The sequence below is a fragment of the Salvelinus sp. IW2-2015 genome, linkage group LG3, assembly GCF_002910315.2.
Source record: "Salvelinus sp. IW2-2015 linkage group LG3, ASM291031v2, whole genome shotgun sequence".
NCBI classification, from domain to species: Eukaryota; Metazoa; Chordata; class Actinopteri; order Salmoniformes; family Salmonidae; genus Salvelinus; species Salvelinus sp. IW2-2015.
The window spans coordinates 28,285,371-28,299,874 of record NC_036840.1 but is presented as its reverse complement, the minus strand read 5'-3'; the positions used below and the strand labels follow the sequence as shown (position 1 = coordinate 28,299,874).

General features: G+C 42.6%; 1 protein-coding gene across 1 annotated transcript in view; it reads right to left on the bottom strand.

Moving 5' to 3' along the window:
* The window catches only part of LOC111954133 (receptor-type tyrosine-protein phosphatase delta), a 612,441-nt gene that overhangs the window by 394,226 nt on the left and 203,711 nt on the right, over positions 1 to 14,504 (bottom strand). The window contains exon 5 of the mRNA XM_070435959.1: positions 6,774 to 6,847. The gene's annotated coding sequence lies outside the window, so the exon portion shown is untranslated. The remainder of the gene's footprint in view (positions 1 to 6,773; positions 6,848 to 14,504) is intronic.

Here is a 14,504-nt window from a genome sequence, read left to right as displayed (position 1 = left end):
AAGTACTCATGGTGTAGGTCAGTCTACATTCGTTTTTTGTTATTTTGTAATCCTTCCCAGTGTTTGTTTTCGTGTCTCGTCGATTGATTTAATAAATCATTATGTATTCAAAACCCGCTGCACGTTGGTCAAATCCATGCTACTCCTCTTCTGATGAGGAGAAGGAGGAAGCGCGTTACAATATCCTGCATTTGCCATAGGCCCGAAGTTGACATTTTTGCTAGTGACACTGATATCTTGATAATATGCAGCTAGCTGTTTAAAGGGCAAATCCACAGATGAAACAATAACAAAATGGGCACCCCGCCTCTGTTTTTGTAAAAAGCTGAGGGATGGGCATGGAGAAATGTAACCACTCTCAGATTAATAGACAGAGCTATGGATGCAAGGACTGACCCGCCATGATATCAACATTATTGTTTTAACCATGTTATAAGGCTATACAGTGTTTGTTTACATTTACAATGTTTACAAACATTGGAATAAAACAAGCTTATATTTGGGGTTTTCATGGAGTGTGACAGTTGAACTTAGCTCATGAGGGATTTATAACTTATGTTCTTCAAGAATCAATGTATATAAATGTATTATTTATAAGTCCAAAAGTGGATGTAGCAACTATAGATTGCCCCTTTAAGTCTATCAAAAGTGTGCGAGTTTAAGCATGTGTCCATTAGGCCTATGGATTTAGTTTTTAGCAGCATGAATTAGATTGAGCAATAAAAGCCCCACTTTTATTCCATAGGCTGGGATCCGCACTATGCAGCTGTTGCAAGAGCACATTTTTCACTGGCTGTCCACTGGTTTCAAAAACAATGATTGATAGGCAGCTTAAACGTCTTGAATTCAACCATTATTGGGTTCAAATACACATTTAGATTTGTGAACAGCCATCCACAACAACCACAATCTGTAAGGCGCAAATAGCTAAATGAGAGCAGCAGTGTGATTCACATCAATGCACTATGTAGATATCAATAATATCCGTATCGCCGTAGACTACACCATTGCTGTAATCCTTACCTCCAAGTGTTTAATCAAGTTGAATAATCTTTGGATGCTGACACCAGTCGCACCATTGCTTGGACTGTAGCCTACAAAAGCCTATTCCTGCTCTTTTCCCGAGATCCATCAAACACATTTGGTGTGTCATCATAGTGGTCTCTGACTTGTGGTCAGACTCGCTCAGGTGGAACAAACTTAAACTTGCACCTTTTTTCAATGCTGATTTGAATGTCATTGAGGAAACAGAGAAGTGTCAAAGATTTTTTTTCGAAAACATCCTTTCTGAATTTAAAAGTAATCTTCTAGTTTTTCAAAAGTATCTGTAATCTGATTACAATATTTTTGCTGGTAACATAACGGATTACAGTTACTGTTTTTTGTAATCCCTTACATGTAACGGATTACATGTACTCCCCAACCCTGCTCATAGANTGGTAACATAACGGATTACAGTTACTGTTTTTTGTAATCCCTTACATGTAACGGATTACATGTACTCCCCAACCCTGCTCATAGACATGGTTCAGACTCGAGTCCAAGTCCTGTGACTCGAATCCACAACTCTGGGTGAGACGCACTGTGATACTATGTGTGTGTGTGTCTGTGTGTGTGTGTGTCTGAGTGTGTGCATGTATCAACTAGCTCTCTACACACACCACTGTAAGCTCTACATAAATATAGCCTGTCCTACACCATTTCCTCTCCCCACCAGTCACCGTGTGTGAATAGTCGAGATAGGCTTCCATTCCATCAGCAGTGTATTCATGTAATATGACTGACTGTATGGGGAGGAGCAACCGTCTGCTGGAACAGCAATAGGRCTGCTGCCCCTGAGGGGGGTGCTGCTAGCATGCTTTATCTGTGGTGTTTAGCTAAACTGGTTTGTATGATATACATGTATACAGTACAGTACAGCTGTTATTACTGGCAACATTTTTGAAGAAAATCTTTGAAGAAAATCATTTTTGAAGAAAATTTTTGAAGAAAATCTCTACGATATGACGATTCATCTATAAGACAACCTATGCACTGTTGTCACTTTATTTCCCCATGTCATTTAGTGATTTGTTATGATATTGCATTGGTGGAGGGTTGCCATTTCAACAAACATGATTACAAACTGAAAATGAAAAAAATATAAATGCAACATGGAACAATTGTATCAAATTTTTACTGCAGTTACGTTCCATAATAAGGAAATCAAGTTACAATTGAAATATAACTTCATTAGGCCCTAGGATCTACTCGGATTTCACACATTGACTTGGGAATACAGATATGCATCTGTGGTCACAGATACCTTTAAAAAAAAGTAGGGGCCGTGAATCAGAAAACCAGTCAGTATCTGTGTGACCACCATTTTGCCATGCCGGCTAGTCGCCGCACGTACACATCTCCTTATCCGCCAAAAAGTTGACTTTATGTGCTGTTGATCTGTGACCTTAGTTGGAATGTTGTCCTCCACTCACTCTCTTTCATAATGGCTGGTGCGCAAGTTGTCCTGGAATATTGGATGGGGAACTGGATTCTAAGACACGCTGTCGTACACGTCGATCCAGGGCCTCACCCACCGCCACAATGGGACACTCTGTTCGCAACGTGAGATCAGCAAACCGCTCGCCAACACGATGCCATACACGTTGTCTGCCATCTGCCCGGTACAGTTGAAACCGGATTCATCCATGAAGAGCACACTTCTCCAGTGTGCCAGTGACCATCGAAGGTGAGCATTGTCCACCGTTACGACGCCGAACTGCAGTCAGGTCAAGACCTTAGTAGGACGACGAGCACGCAGATAACCTTCCTGAGACGGTTTCTGACAGTTTGGCAGAAATGCTTCAGTTGTGCAAACCCACAGTTTCATCAGCTGTCAAGTTGACTGGTCTCAGACGATCCCGCAGGTGAAGAAGCCGGATGTGGAGGTCCTGGCTGGCGTGGTTACACATGGTCTGCGGTGTGAGTTCATTTGGACGTATTGCAAAATCTCTAAAAGGACGTTGGTAGATAAATTAACATTTCATCTTCTGGCAACAGCTCTGGTGGACATTCCTGTAGTCAGCATGCCAATTGCACACTCCCACAAAAGTTGAGACATCTGTGGAATTGTTTGTGAGACAAAACTGCACATTTTTGAGTGGCCTTTTATAATCCCCGGCACAAGGTGCACCTGTCAGGTGGATGGATTAACTTGGCAAAGGAGAAATGTTTACTAACATGGTTGTAACAAATTTCTACACAAAATTTGAGAGAAATTAGGTTTTTGTGTGTCTGGGTTATTATATTTCAGCCCATGAAACATGGGATCAACACTTTACATGCTGCGTTTGTGACCTGTTTCAAGAAGCTAGGCGTGCTATGTCGCACGTCACTACTTCAAAGGGCTGCCATTTGAACGTTTCAACAAAAAAATGGTTTTAGCAACATGTTTTTTTGGCAGAATTGCCTTCTGGAACATGCAAACTTTCATGTGCCTTTAATAACAAATGTGTATGCCATCTGTAAATACGAATAAAATTGTTAAATTACGAGCCTAGTTGGTTTAACTATGATTGGTTGAGATAATTAATGAGCTGGACATGCCGAGTTCAGATTGGTCTGCCATGTAGCATGCTTCTGTCTATAACATGAGCTTCTCAGTATGTGTAGATACTCCTTTTAAACACAGCTTTTTTGAAAGATATCATGAAGAWCTGATAAAGTGTTGCTACTGRTCTCAACATTTCTGCCCTGAAGTTAACAGGAGCTATCGACAAAGATCAGTGGGAAAAAGTTATGATGGACTATTTTCTGGAGGACGATCGTGCCATGCTGATTCTCTCTGACTCTAACAAATGTACCAGACGATGAGGAAATCCCTGATTTAGGCAATAACGCTTTCATTGAACCAGACATTGTAGAGTCTTCTGATGACAGTGATGGAGAATAAACGGTGATCAAGAAGTTGACCGCGTTTTGAAATCAGTGGAATTCCCGGTGGAAACAGAGAGATGATTGCCAAATGCAGAGAGAGTCGAAAAGAGAACTGTTGTATAAAACACCTGTCTCCAGATGAAATCTTCAAACTAATGGCAACCATGGCATCCATGATAGAACGGCAGAAGCATTCATCTACGGGTAAGAGTCTAGCTACATTTTCAYATATACGTTTCAAATTTTMTGAGAAAGTCGTTTTCATTGCAAGTTCAAGCWTACTGTTAGCTTGCTAGCTAGCTAACATTGAACCTTGTTGGTTAACTTAGGCTACCTGCAGATTCATGCATGGTGCATGGTAGWATGAGTAGGATTATGGTTCATTGTTTAACTAGCTAGCTACATGTCTAAAGAAAAGGCTCCACTATGCAAGTAACCATTTCACTGTACCGTATACACCTTCTGTATCCTGTGCATGTGAAAAATAAGTGTTTTATTTGATACGGTGTGTGTTTACCAGAGACYGTAATTTGAAGAACTACATGACCTGCACCAAGGTCAGATTAGAATATATGATAAAGTGTATTTATACTACTACTTTCACCACTTTTATGCTCTGACGAAGGCCGTGTGGCCGATACGTAAGCTTATTAAATATCGGTGATACTATCAAGAGCAGTGTGCGGTTTCCTTTTCCTTCATCTTGTTCAATTGATGCCATGCACCTGCAAATAAGATTGCTCAGATGTGCGAGTGCCTTTTTGAATTTGTACCACTTTTATTCTTAAAATCTTTGGTTGTTTAACTAAATTACCTTATTCACTCTGTTTAGCACATGGCCTCATATGTGACTGACCGGCTCGATTTGGGGCTATGTAGCAACATTTTTAATGGTGTTTTTTTTTTTTACATTGSATAAAAGTAGAGACCCAGAGCTACAAAATTGTACATCACACACTACAGATGAGGAACAATGGGAAAGTAATTTTGCCTTGAAAGATGATAGGGGCGTGGATCAGGAGGTAGGGGCGTGGATCAACTTTTGAGAAAATGGTACACCTACTGGAACGCTCTTCTTTGTCTACACCCATTCAGCATCATTCACACCCTATTAAGCCTTAGCCCCACCCATCTCTTTAAGGATTCACATGTGAGGCCATGTACTAAACAACCAAAAATGTCAAGACTAAAGGCTGGTTTATACTATGGGTGCATTCGTAAATTCTATCTGGAGTGCCAGAGTGCACTCAAAGTTCGCAAACTCAGAGCGTTGTCAGATTGTCCGTTCGTAAATTCAGAGCATTCCGCTCTCGGAGCATTCAGAGCGCACACTAGACGCTCTGACAGAGGAGTAGGGTTGATCTGAGTGTTCTGACCTAACAAAAGCAGTCAAGCACCGAAGGTAATTGGCTAATGTTGGCTAGGTTGCTAGCTACTTCCAGACACAAATGAGAGAACAGCTCACTCTGACCATTTTACTCGCCCTAGCAGAGCCGGTTAGGCTGTTTTATGTTATCTAGAGRGTGGTTAACTCTAACTGTGCTGCTGCCATCAATTTAATTATGTGTTTTGCCAACGTTTACTGACACTGGACATATTCAACGGGTGTTGAGCGTTCGTAAATTCCTCAGTTATTCTGCACTCTGGCACACTCAGACAAGAATGCTCTGAAATCGGAGTAGATAGAAAATTGATCAGCTACGTCTATCGACAGTTGTCGCAGTAACATAATGAACATTCTATTGAAATGGTTACTTGCATAGTGGAGTCGTTTGTTTYGACATGTAGCTAGCTAGCTAAACACTGAACCATAATCCCAACTCATAACATTACTACCATGCATGAATCTGCAGGTAACAAACCAACTAGGTTCAATGTTAGCTAGCTAGCAAACATTAGGCTATAACTAGCAATGCAAATGGCTCTGAGATACAAATAATATTACTACACAGATCATACACATAGGTAACGTTAGCTAGTGAGCCAGCCAGCTAATGTTAGCTAGCTAACAGTACGCTTTAACCTGAAATGAAAACAACTTTCTGAAAAAATTGAAAGGTGTAATATCTGAAAATGTAGCTATCTAAACCATCTTACCCTTATAAATGGATGGACGCTTCTCCCTCTCTGTCATGGATGCCATGGTTGCCCGTAGTTTATAGATGTAATCCAGAGACAGGTGTTTAATACAACAGCATTCTGTGTTCTCTTTTCGACTCCCTCGTATATTAGCAATCAAACGCCAGAATTTTCTGCATCTCCTTAGCTATCATATTCTAATTCCACCAGGCATTCCACTGATTTCAAAACTATTGTCCTCCAGAAATTGGAGTGCAACATTGTGCAGTTCTACTACATGATATCTTTCAAAAAACCTGTGTTAAAAAGGATTACCTACACATACTGACCAGCTCATGTTATAGACCGAAACGTGCTACATGGCCGGCCAATCCGAACTCAACTCTCGGCATGTACAGCCCATTAATTATCTCAATTTTATTTGTATTTACAGTTGGCATACAAGTTTGTTATTTAGTCACATGAAAGTTCACATGTTCCAGAAGGCATTTCTGCCAAAAACCGTATGCGGCTAAGGCTTAAGAAGGGTTGAACGATACTGAATAGGTGTAGACAAAGAAGAACTCTCCAGTAGGTGTACCACAACATTCAAGGGCCATTTTCTCAAAAGTGGGGTTACAAGTTTATCAACTTTCAAAGCAGAATTACTTTCCCATTGTTRCTCAACTGCAGTGTTGATACATATGACCGAATCCAGGTGGTGGGTCACATTTTTATTCAGCGTAGTATAAAGCTAAATTCGATGAAGAGAATGTATCATTGATCTGCATAGCTCTTACCTGTTAGTAACACTTGATACCAATGCTGCCTCGGACCAGAAGGAAMGAAAGAATCTGAACTCCTCGGAATTTCCCTGGAAAAGAAGATGATTTGAAGGATTTAGGTGACATCACTAAACGACTGTCAATGTTTTTAATACCCACTCAGAACCAACCATGTGATGACAATAGATGTGGCAATATGATCATCTGTGACATCTGCATGGGAGGCTGTCAATGCCACACACAGGCTGCATCCCATATTCCCTATGGGCCCTGGTCAAGTAGTGCACTTTGTAGGGAACAGGGTGACATTTGAGACCCAACCAAATACTATTGACCAAGTAACACTGAATACTGGAGCTCATTACTTCACTGATTGTAGAGAACACCAAAATACAAAATACAAACAAAGATCCTATGCCAGTTTAAAGCAGGACGATGATAGGAAGGATGGATTTCAGTTCATTACAGTGTCCGCCCAAAATATCTGCACAAATATTTATATAGTGACAGTTTTCTCCATATACTGTACAGTTACTGTTATTTGCATTGTTGAAAGACATTGTTTGTTTGTTTGTTTGTAAACACACAGCCCCAACTCACTCTCTCTCTCTATCTATCTCTCTCTCACACATACACACAGTCTCTCCATTCTCAGTGTCATCCTTTCTCTCTTCCTCTCTCCGTCTCACCCTCTGTCTGTGAGTAGTCTTAATTGATTTGTCTTCAGCCGCGTAGCGATCGACAGCTGGGAGATAATGGGGAAGTAAAGGAACACAGACGAGCCCCGGAGGACCAGAGAGAGAGCTCTTCCTCACCAACGACACACACACTCGCACACACGCTCGGTCACACACCAAATGGTGGGGAATAATTCCGTCTCGGCTTGTATTGTGTCCTTTGTGTTCTACCCACACCGGAGCCTTCAGTCTATTTTACCAGTACTTTAACATGCAAAATCATCTGTTTACACTCCAAAAGATCAAAGTAGGTTCTAAAGATTTCTAAAAATCACTTCCTTCATTATGGAAGCCAACAAGGAGCGYCAGAGTGTGCTTCTCACGCCCAGCATTAGAGCATACTGATTAATTAGCTTGTATAATTAGCTTAATGACATAGAAAAACACGGCTCCAGCCACCCAAGAAGGTATGCTAATGATCTCCTGTCTATAGCAATTAAAACACCCATCATTTCAGCACCAAAATAGTGTAGTTCAGAACTATGAGCTGGTAGGTTTGTGTTGTAAGGTGTCACAGCGTTGTTTTAGCTGATACCGTGGCAAGGTGATAGCAGATAGGCGCGGTGCTGAAAAGTACAGMGGCCGGATTCACAAAACACTACTTATGAAAAAAACGTAAGAAGTTTAAGGAACAAAATAAGAAGTTCATAAGATTGTTCGTAAGTGCAATTCCTCAAAATGTTCTTAGGAATTCATAGTTTTCTTAGGAACTTTGTAAATATCTTTCCTAAGAACTTCACCATTCATGTGGACCAACTAGAGGAGAAGGTGTTGTCCATGATAGGAAAGACAGTGGCAGAGGGACTGCACGACCAGTACGTTAGGTAGCTAGCTAGCTAACATGTAACGACATTAGCCAACATAGCTAACAACCTTAACATTAGCCAAGTTATTCTTTGCAAATTGACGAGCTAACGCTAGATATTTAACACTTCTAGAATATTGTAATATATTGTTAATTACTAGCTAGCTAGATAATGCGCATTTCATTCATTTTCTTGTGTGTTTAAATGTCCGATAGCCAACTGTGTCTGTGGGCCAGAGCAAGAAAACGTTAATGGTTACAGAAGTATCCATTCGTCACAAGACAAGGGTTTAGCTGTCCCAAAGTTAAGTACATTTCCAAGAAGAAATCTTTAAATATTATTTTCAAGAATCCTATTTCTTCCGATCTTTTTCTTAGGAAGAAACATCAGAAAAAAACTTAAGAACATTTCCAATAATTTTATTGAGGAATAGCAACGTGGCTTAACTCTCCTCATAAGTCTATAGTGGGCAGTTTAGAAGGAATGTCTTCTTAAGATTGTGAATCTGTGAATTGTGAATTGTGAATCTGGGCCCAGGTTTCTATAACTATCTCCTTTAAACAGAAACCATTGCCAACTCAAGTGTCCATATTATGACAGTACGGTGTCGATATTAGGATAGCCTCAGAGTCACAGAGATGCAAGTCATGTGAAAGAATAGAGAAGTAATATATGTGTTTCGGAGGTGCTGAAAACAGTAGGGTTTCGCATACACATCAGAATCAATATAGAGAAGCAGGGGTGTATTCATTAGTGCACAACGTAAAAACATMATAAAAAACAAACAAACAAATAAACAACATTTTGCAACAAAATGAGAGCTGCTGATTGGTCAAGTTAAGGTAAATCCTCCACTTTTTTTGACCTGTTTGCTTCTGTTTGGCTCCTCGTAAGTACACCCCAGGTGAAGAAAGGTGGATAGCCTCTTTACTTGGCTGTGCAACATCTTTATCTCAATTTGTAAAACATGTTTTATCTACTGATAACAGTGGCTATGGAATATAACTAGGCCTACTGTATATATCTCTATATACCCCTGATGCAAAATGTATAGAATATGTCTCTGAACATAGACAGAAGTACAATACTTTCATTTTAGGAGACAAACAGCTTGAAAGCATTCATCAAAAACCTGCCACACACCCTTCTCCCTAAAACACACKAWCACAAACACAGCACATTAGGTATGCGGCAGACCACACAGAGACTATGTCTACTCCTCTATTTCTGACAGAAAGTATTAGCATTCCCAACCACACCTGAAACATAAATCCCACATTTATGACCTTCCCATAACTGTAAGTAAAGCTGAAGCACCGGGGTCAGCTCATAACAACCACTGTGAAGGGAGAAGGAAGGTTGCTCAAATGCTCATATGCTAGTACACGTCAAAAGGCAGGTCAAGCGAACAAATATGGTCAAAAAGACGGAAGACCGTTTTTTTCACCATTCTGATGGTTGTTTAACCGTGGGGTTAGCCGATCCCCACGGTCATAAACGTCTGTAATTGGCAATGAAACGCTGTCCGCCACCCACTAGGTGTAGACGTTATGGCGCTATCAGGCTTGGACAAACATGAGATGGGATGATGAATATGAAACAAAATAATGTTAGCGGTAAAGGTGTTTTAACGTTCCGGGCTGCCRGTCATGCCGGACAGAGTGAAATCTCAATCAATTCAAGGAAACTAACGTCATAATTCAAGTTTATTACAGATACATATGAATCYAGTATAAGGATGCTCAAGATTATCCATTGATGACATTCTGATTATAATGACAAAGGAGATTGTATAGAGTATAGAGTCAAATATCCCTTTGACTTCAATGATAATCAAGTAAAACAAACATTATATTGTCATACTGWAGTTAGATACAAACATCACAGGGTGATCACAAGTACTACTGCAAACACCCAAACACCCGCTTAGCTTCCATTTATGCTTACACTACCAAATAACATATCCACTATCCCTAGCACTACCAAAAACATCTAATTACAACACAGAGTTGCAAACAGCCTGTCTGAGCTGTGCTGAGCTGTGTTGCCAGCAGCAGGTGCAACGAACGGTATTCACTTGTGAGAGCGGAAACATCACAGTTTTAGCTGACACCATTCTGTCAGAAACTTAGGCTTGCTTGTCAGCGCTCTGCTCGGCTCTGCTCAAACAAGTCTATGAAAGCAAGCAGAGGAAAGGAAGGAGTTGGTTTCTCTCCCCCGGTTTTCACCCCCGACAGCTGGCTCTGTGGCGCACAACTACGTCATAAACATTTAAATCTAGTGGGATTCTGTGAATCYCACGTCAGATCAATGGACGTCAATGAGGTTAGTTCCGCTGTTGATGCTCAACGTCATTCATGAGAAAAGAGAACTGGGAAATACAAGGACTTGGGTGGAAAGTAGAGTGATGTGCAACTTAAATATCTTAGAGATCCTGATTAATATGGTTGTATCACACCTGTATGTGCCCACCCGTCAAACGAGAACTCTAGCATTCAAAGATTGCACGGCAACACAATGATCTGAATTGAACAGACAATACGGATGGCATTGGCTTCTGTTCAGTAGGCTATCATAGGTGGTGTGTTTAACTGATAATAGTGCTGTAGTACTGTGGGGACAATGCTTTCACAACTTCCTCTAAATGAAGGGAGTGTATTTTGTACACCTGGTCACAACACACACAAGGGCACACACACACACACACACACACACACAACAGATGTTACGGCTAGGCTTAATTCCTTTGAATTAAAATGTCCTCCGGTAAGTATTTGACAACCTGCATCCCTAGGCATACTTGTGTGAATTGGACAATGTGCTGTCTGCTCAAGGCCTGCTGACGTATATAGCTTTATCTCTAAGGTAAGGCGATAGCAGCATGGTACAAAAGGCTAGCTCTTTGATTTGATCTCATCTGACGTTTAAAAAGGCAGCTCGCTGCTCGGTTGACAGCTTGCGTCCCTTAGCCCCCTCCCGATGTAGCGGCACGCTCCAGCCGAGCACCTCTACCTCGATCTACCCCTGTGCCTTTCTCCATCTCTCTCTCTCTCCCCCATTCCCAGAACGTAGGGATTAACTAGCGCCGACGGGGCATCCCACCTCTGAGGGTTGTGTTACCGACCAGATAAAAGGAGGAAGGGGTGGTGGGGGCTTTGATACCATCACTTTCCCACCTCCCCCTTCCGTCCATAAAATTTCCATCAGCAAGAGTTCTCCATCAGGGCTTAAGACCACACTCCCAAAAGGGGATCATAATCCACTCAGCCAACCAGAGAAGATAATGGTAATAGAGACGGTATATACATATGGATGAGTACTGTAGGGTATGTACATAAAGTGCATAGTTAAAGTGCTAGTGGGTACAGTATTTACATAAAGATGGCAAGATGCATCAGAGATATAGAGTACAGTAATATACATAACATATGAGATGGGTAATGTAGGGTATGTAACATTAATTAAGTGGCATTGTTTAAAGTGGCTAGTGTACATTTTTTAATAATTTCACAATCCCATTTAAAGTGGCTGGGTTGAGTCAGTATGTTGGCAGCGGCCGCTAAATGTTAGTGGTGGCTGTTTAACAGCTGATGGCCTTGAGATAGAAGCTGTTTTCACCGTCTCTCGGTCCCCTGCTTTGATGCACCGTACTGACCTCGCCTTCCTGGATGATAGCGGGGTGAACAGGCAAGTGGCTTGGGTGGTTGTTGTCCTTGATGATCTTTAATGGCCTTCCCTGTGACATCGGGGGTGTAGGTGGTCCTGGGAGGCCAGGTAGTTTTGCCCCGGTGATGCGTTCTGCAGACCTCCACTACCTCTGGAGAGCCTTACGTGTGGGGCGGAGCAGTTGCCGTACCAAGCCTGGATAACAGCCGACAGGATGCTCTCAGAGTGCATCTGTAAGTTTTGTGAGTGGCTTTTGGTGACAAGCCGAATTTCTCAGCCTCCTGAGGTTGAAGAGGCGCTTGCTGCGCCTTCTTCACAACGCTGTCTGTGTTGGGTGGACCAATTCAGTTTGGCCCGTGATGTGTACACCGGAGGACTTAAAACTTTTCCCCTTCTCCACTATGAACACCGCGATGTGGATAGGGGGGTGCTTCCTCTGCTGTTTCCTGAAAGTCACAATCACTCCTTTGTTTTGTTGACGTTGAGTGTGAGGTTATTTTCCTGACACCACACTCCGAGGGCCCTCACTCCTCCCTGTAGGCCCGTCTCGTCGTTGTTGGTAATCAAGCCTACCACTGTAGTGCATCCGAAACTTGATGATTGAGTTGGAGGCGTGCATGGCCACGTCAGTCGTGGGTGAACAGGGGTACAGGAGAGGGCTCAGAACGCACCCTTGTGGGCCGCCAGTGTTGAGGATCAGCGGGGTGGGAGGATGTTGTTACCTACGCTCACCACCTGGGGGCGGCCCGTCAGGAAGTCCAGGACCCAGTGCACAGGGCGGGTCGAGACCCCAGGGTCCCTCGAGCTTGATGACGATGTTTGGAGGTACTTATGGTGTTAAATGCTGAGCTGTAGTCGATGAACAGCATTCTCACATTAGGTATCCTCTTGTCCCAGATGGTTAAGGCAGTGTGCAGTGTGGTTGCGATTGCGTCGTCTGTGGACCTATTGGGTCGGTAAGCAAAATTGGAGTGGGGTCTAGGGTGTCCGTAGGGTGAAGGTGATATGGTCCTTTTGGACAGTCTCTAAAGGCACTTCAATGATGACGGAAAGTGAGTGCTACGGGGCGGTAGTCGTTTGCTCAGTTACCTTAGCTTTCTTGGGACAGGAACAATGGTGGCCCTCTTGAAGCATGTGGGAACAGCAGACCGGGATAAGGATGATTGAATATGTCCGAACACACCAGCCAGCTGTCTGCGCATGCTCTAGGACGCGGCTTGGGAAGCCGGTCTGGCCTGCAAGCCTTGCGAGGGTTTAACCAAGTTAGCGTTTAAATGTTTTACTCAACCTCGGCTGCAGTGAAAGGAGAGCCCGCAGGTTTTTGGTAGCGGGCCGTGTCAGTGGCACGTATTGTCCTCAAAGCGGGCAAAAAGTTATTTAGCCTGTCTTGGGAGCCCAAGAACATCCTGGTCCCCGACGCGGGGCTTGGTTTTCTTGTAATCCGTGATAGACGTAGACCCTGCCACATACCTCTTGTGTCTGAGCTGTTGAATTGCGAAACTCTATTGTCTCTGTACTGGTGACTTAGCCTGTTGATTGCCTTGCGGGAGAATAGCTACACTGTTTTGTATTCGGTTCATGTTTCCGGCCAAAGCAGAGGTATTAGATAAAGGACAGGAGGGACGGCTGTCTGGCATCGGGCCTGTCAACATCCCATCCCGAAACTCAACATCCCATTCCGTTCTCACTTTCTCTTCCATCTCTCGCTCTTGCTCTCTCTCTCTCTCTCTCTCTCTCTCTCACTCCCTCTCTTTCCAGTCAACTTTGCAGAAGATGATATCATGGATCATATTCTTAAAAGACATTTCCTGTCATAATATCACCTATGTCATAGGAAGACTGTTTCAGTCTCCTCTAAAAAGGCTTCGCTCTGGCACGTGAGATGCAAAGCTGTTCAAAAAGCTACTCTCGTTGTCTCCTTTCCTTCACGACCACTGACGGGTAAAGTGACTGCATAGGGGGTCTGGGATATTGTTAACACGCATCTGCTATTTTTAAGATCAGTGAATCATGAAGGAATCAAGGAAGGAAGGAAGGAGACAAGGAAGTAAATCATTTTGCGGTGTAATAGAATTGGAACTCTGCCCAAGAATGTGATTCAATCCATAGATTGAGATTGAGTGATATTGAAAACACGTGATTCAATCAAACACTGTCATAATTCAGTTATTAATATTTCCTTCCTCATAGGCTTTCCTCCTCTATCCCCTATTGTCCTGATGCATTCCCCTCTGAGTCATCAAACCCAAGTCTACCCCCTTTCAAATCTCTTGACTCTGGGAGTACCCTGAAAAAAGTAATGACTTTGTTTTGAAAATCTATATAAAGCTACTTGTAGCAGTCATAAATCCTGGGAAGTCGCTGCCCCATGCCACTGCTATTAGCCGTCTGGGGATCAATTTATTACCTTCGCTAGACAAAGGAACCGAAGCGGCTGGGGATAGGACTGTGTTTGATTTATGAGGAATTGATAGGTAGGGGCGTTTTTGGGTCATGCAAATTCCGAGCAGGATAATTAATGTGCACATGCAAATGTT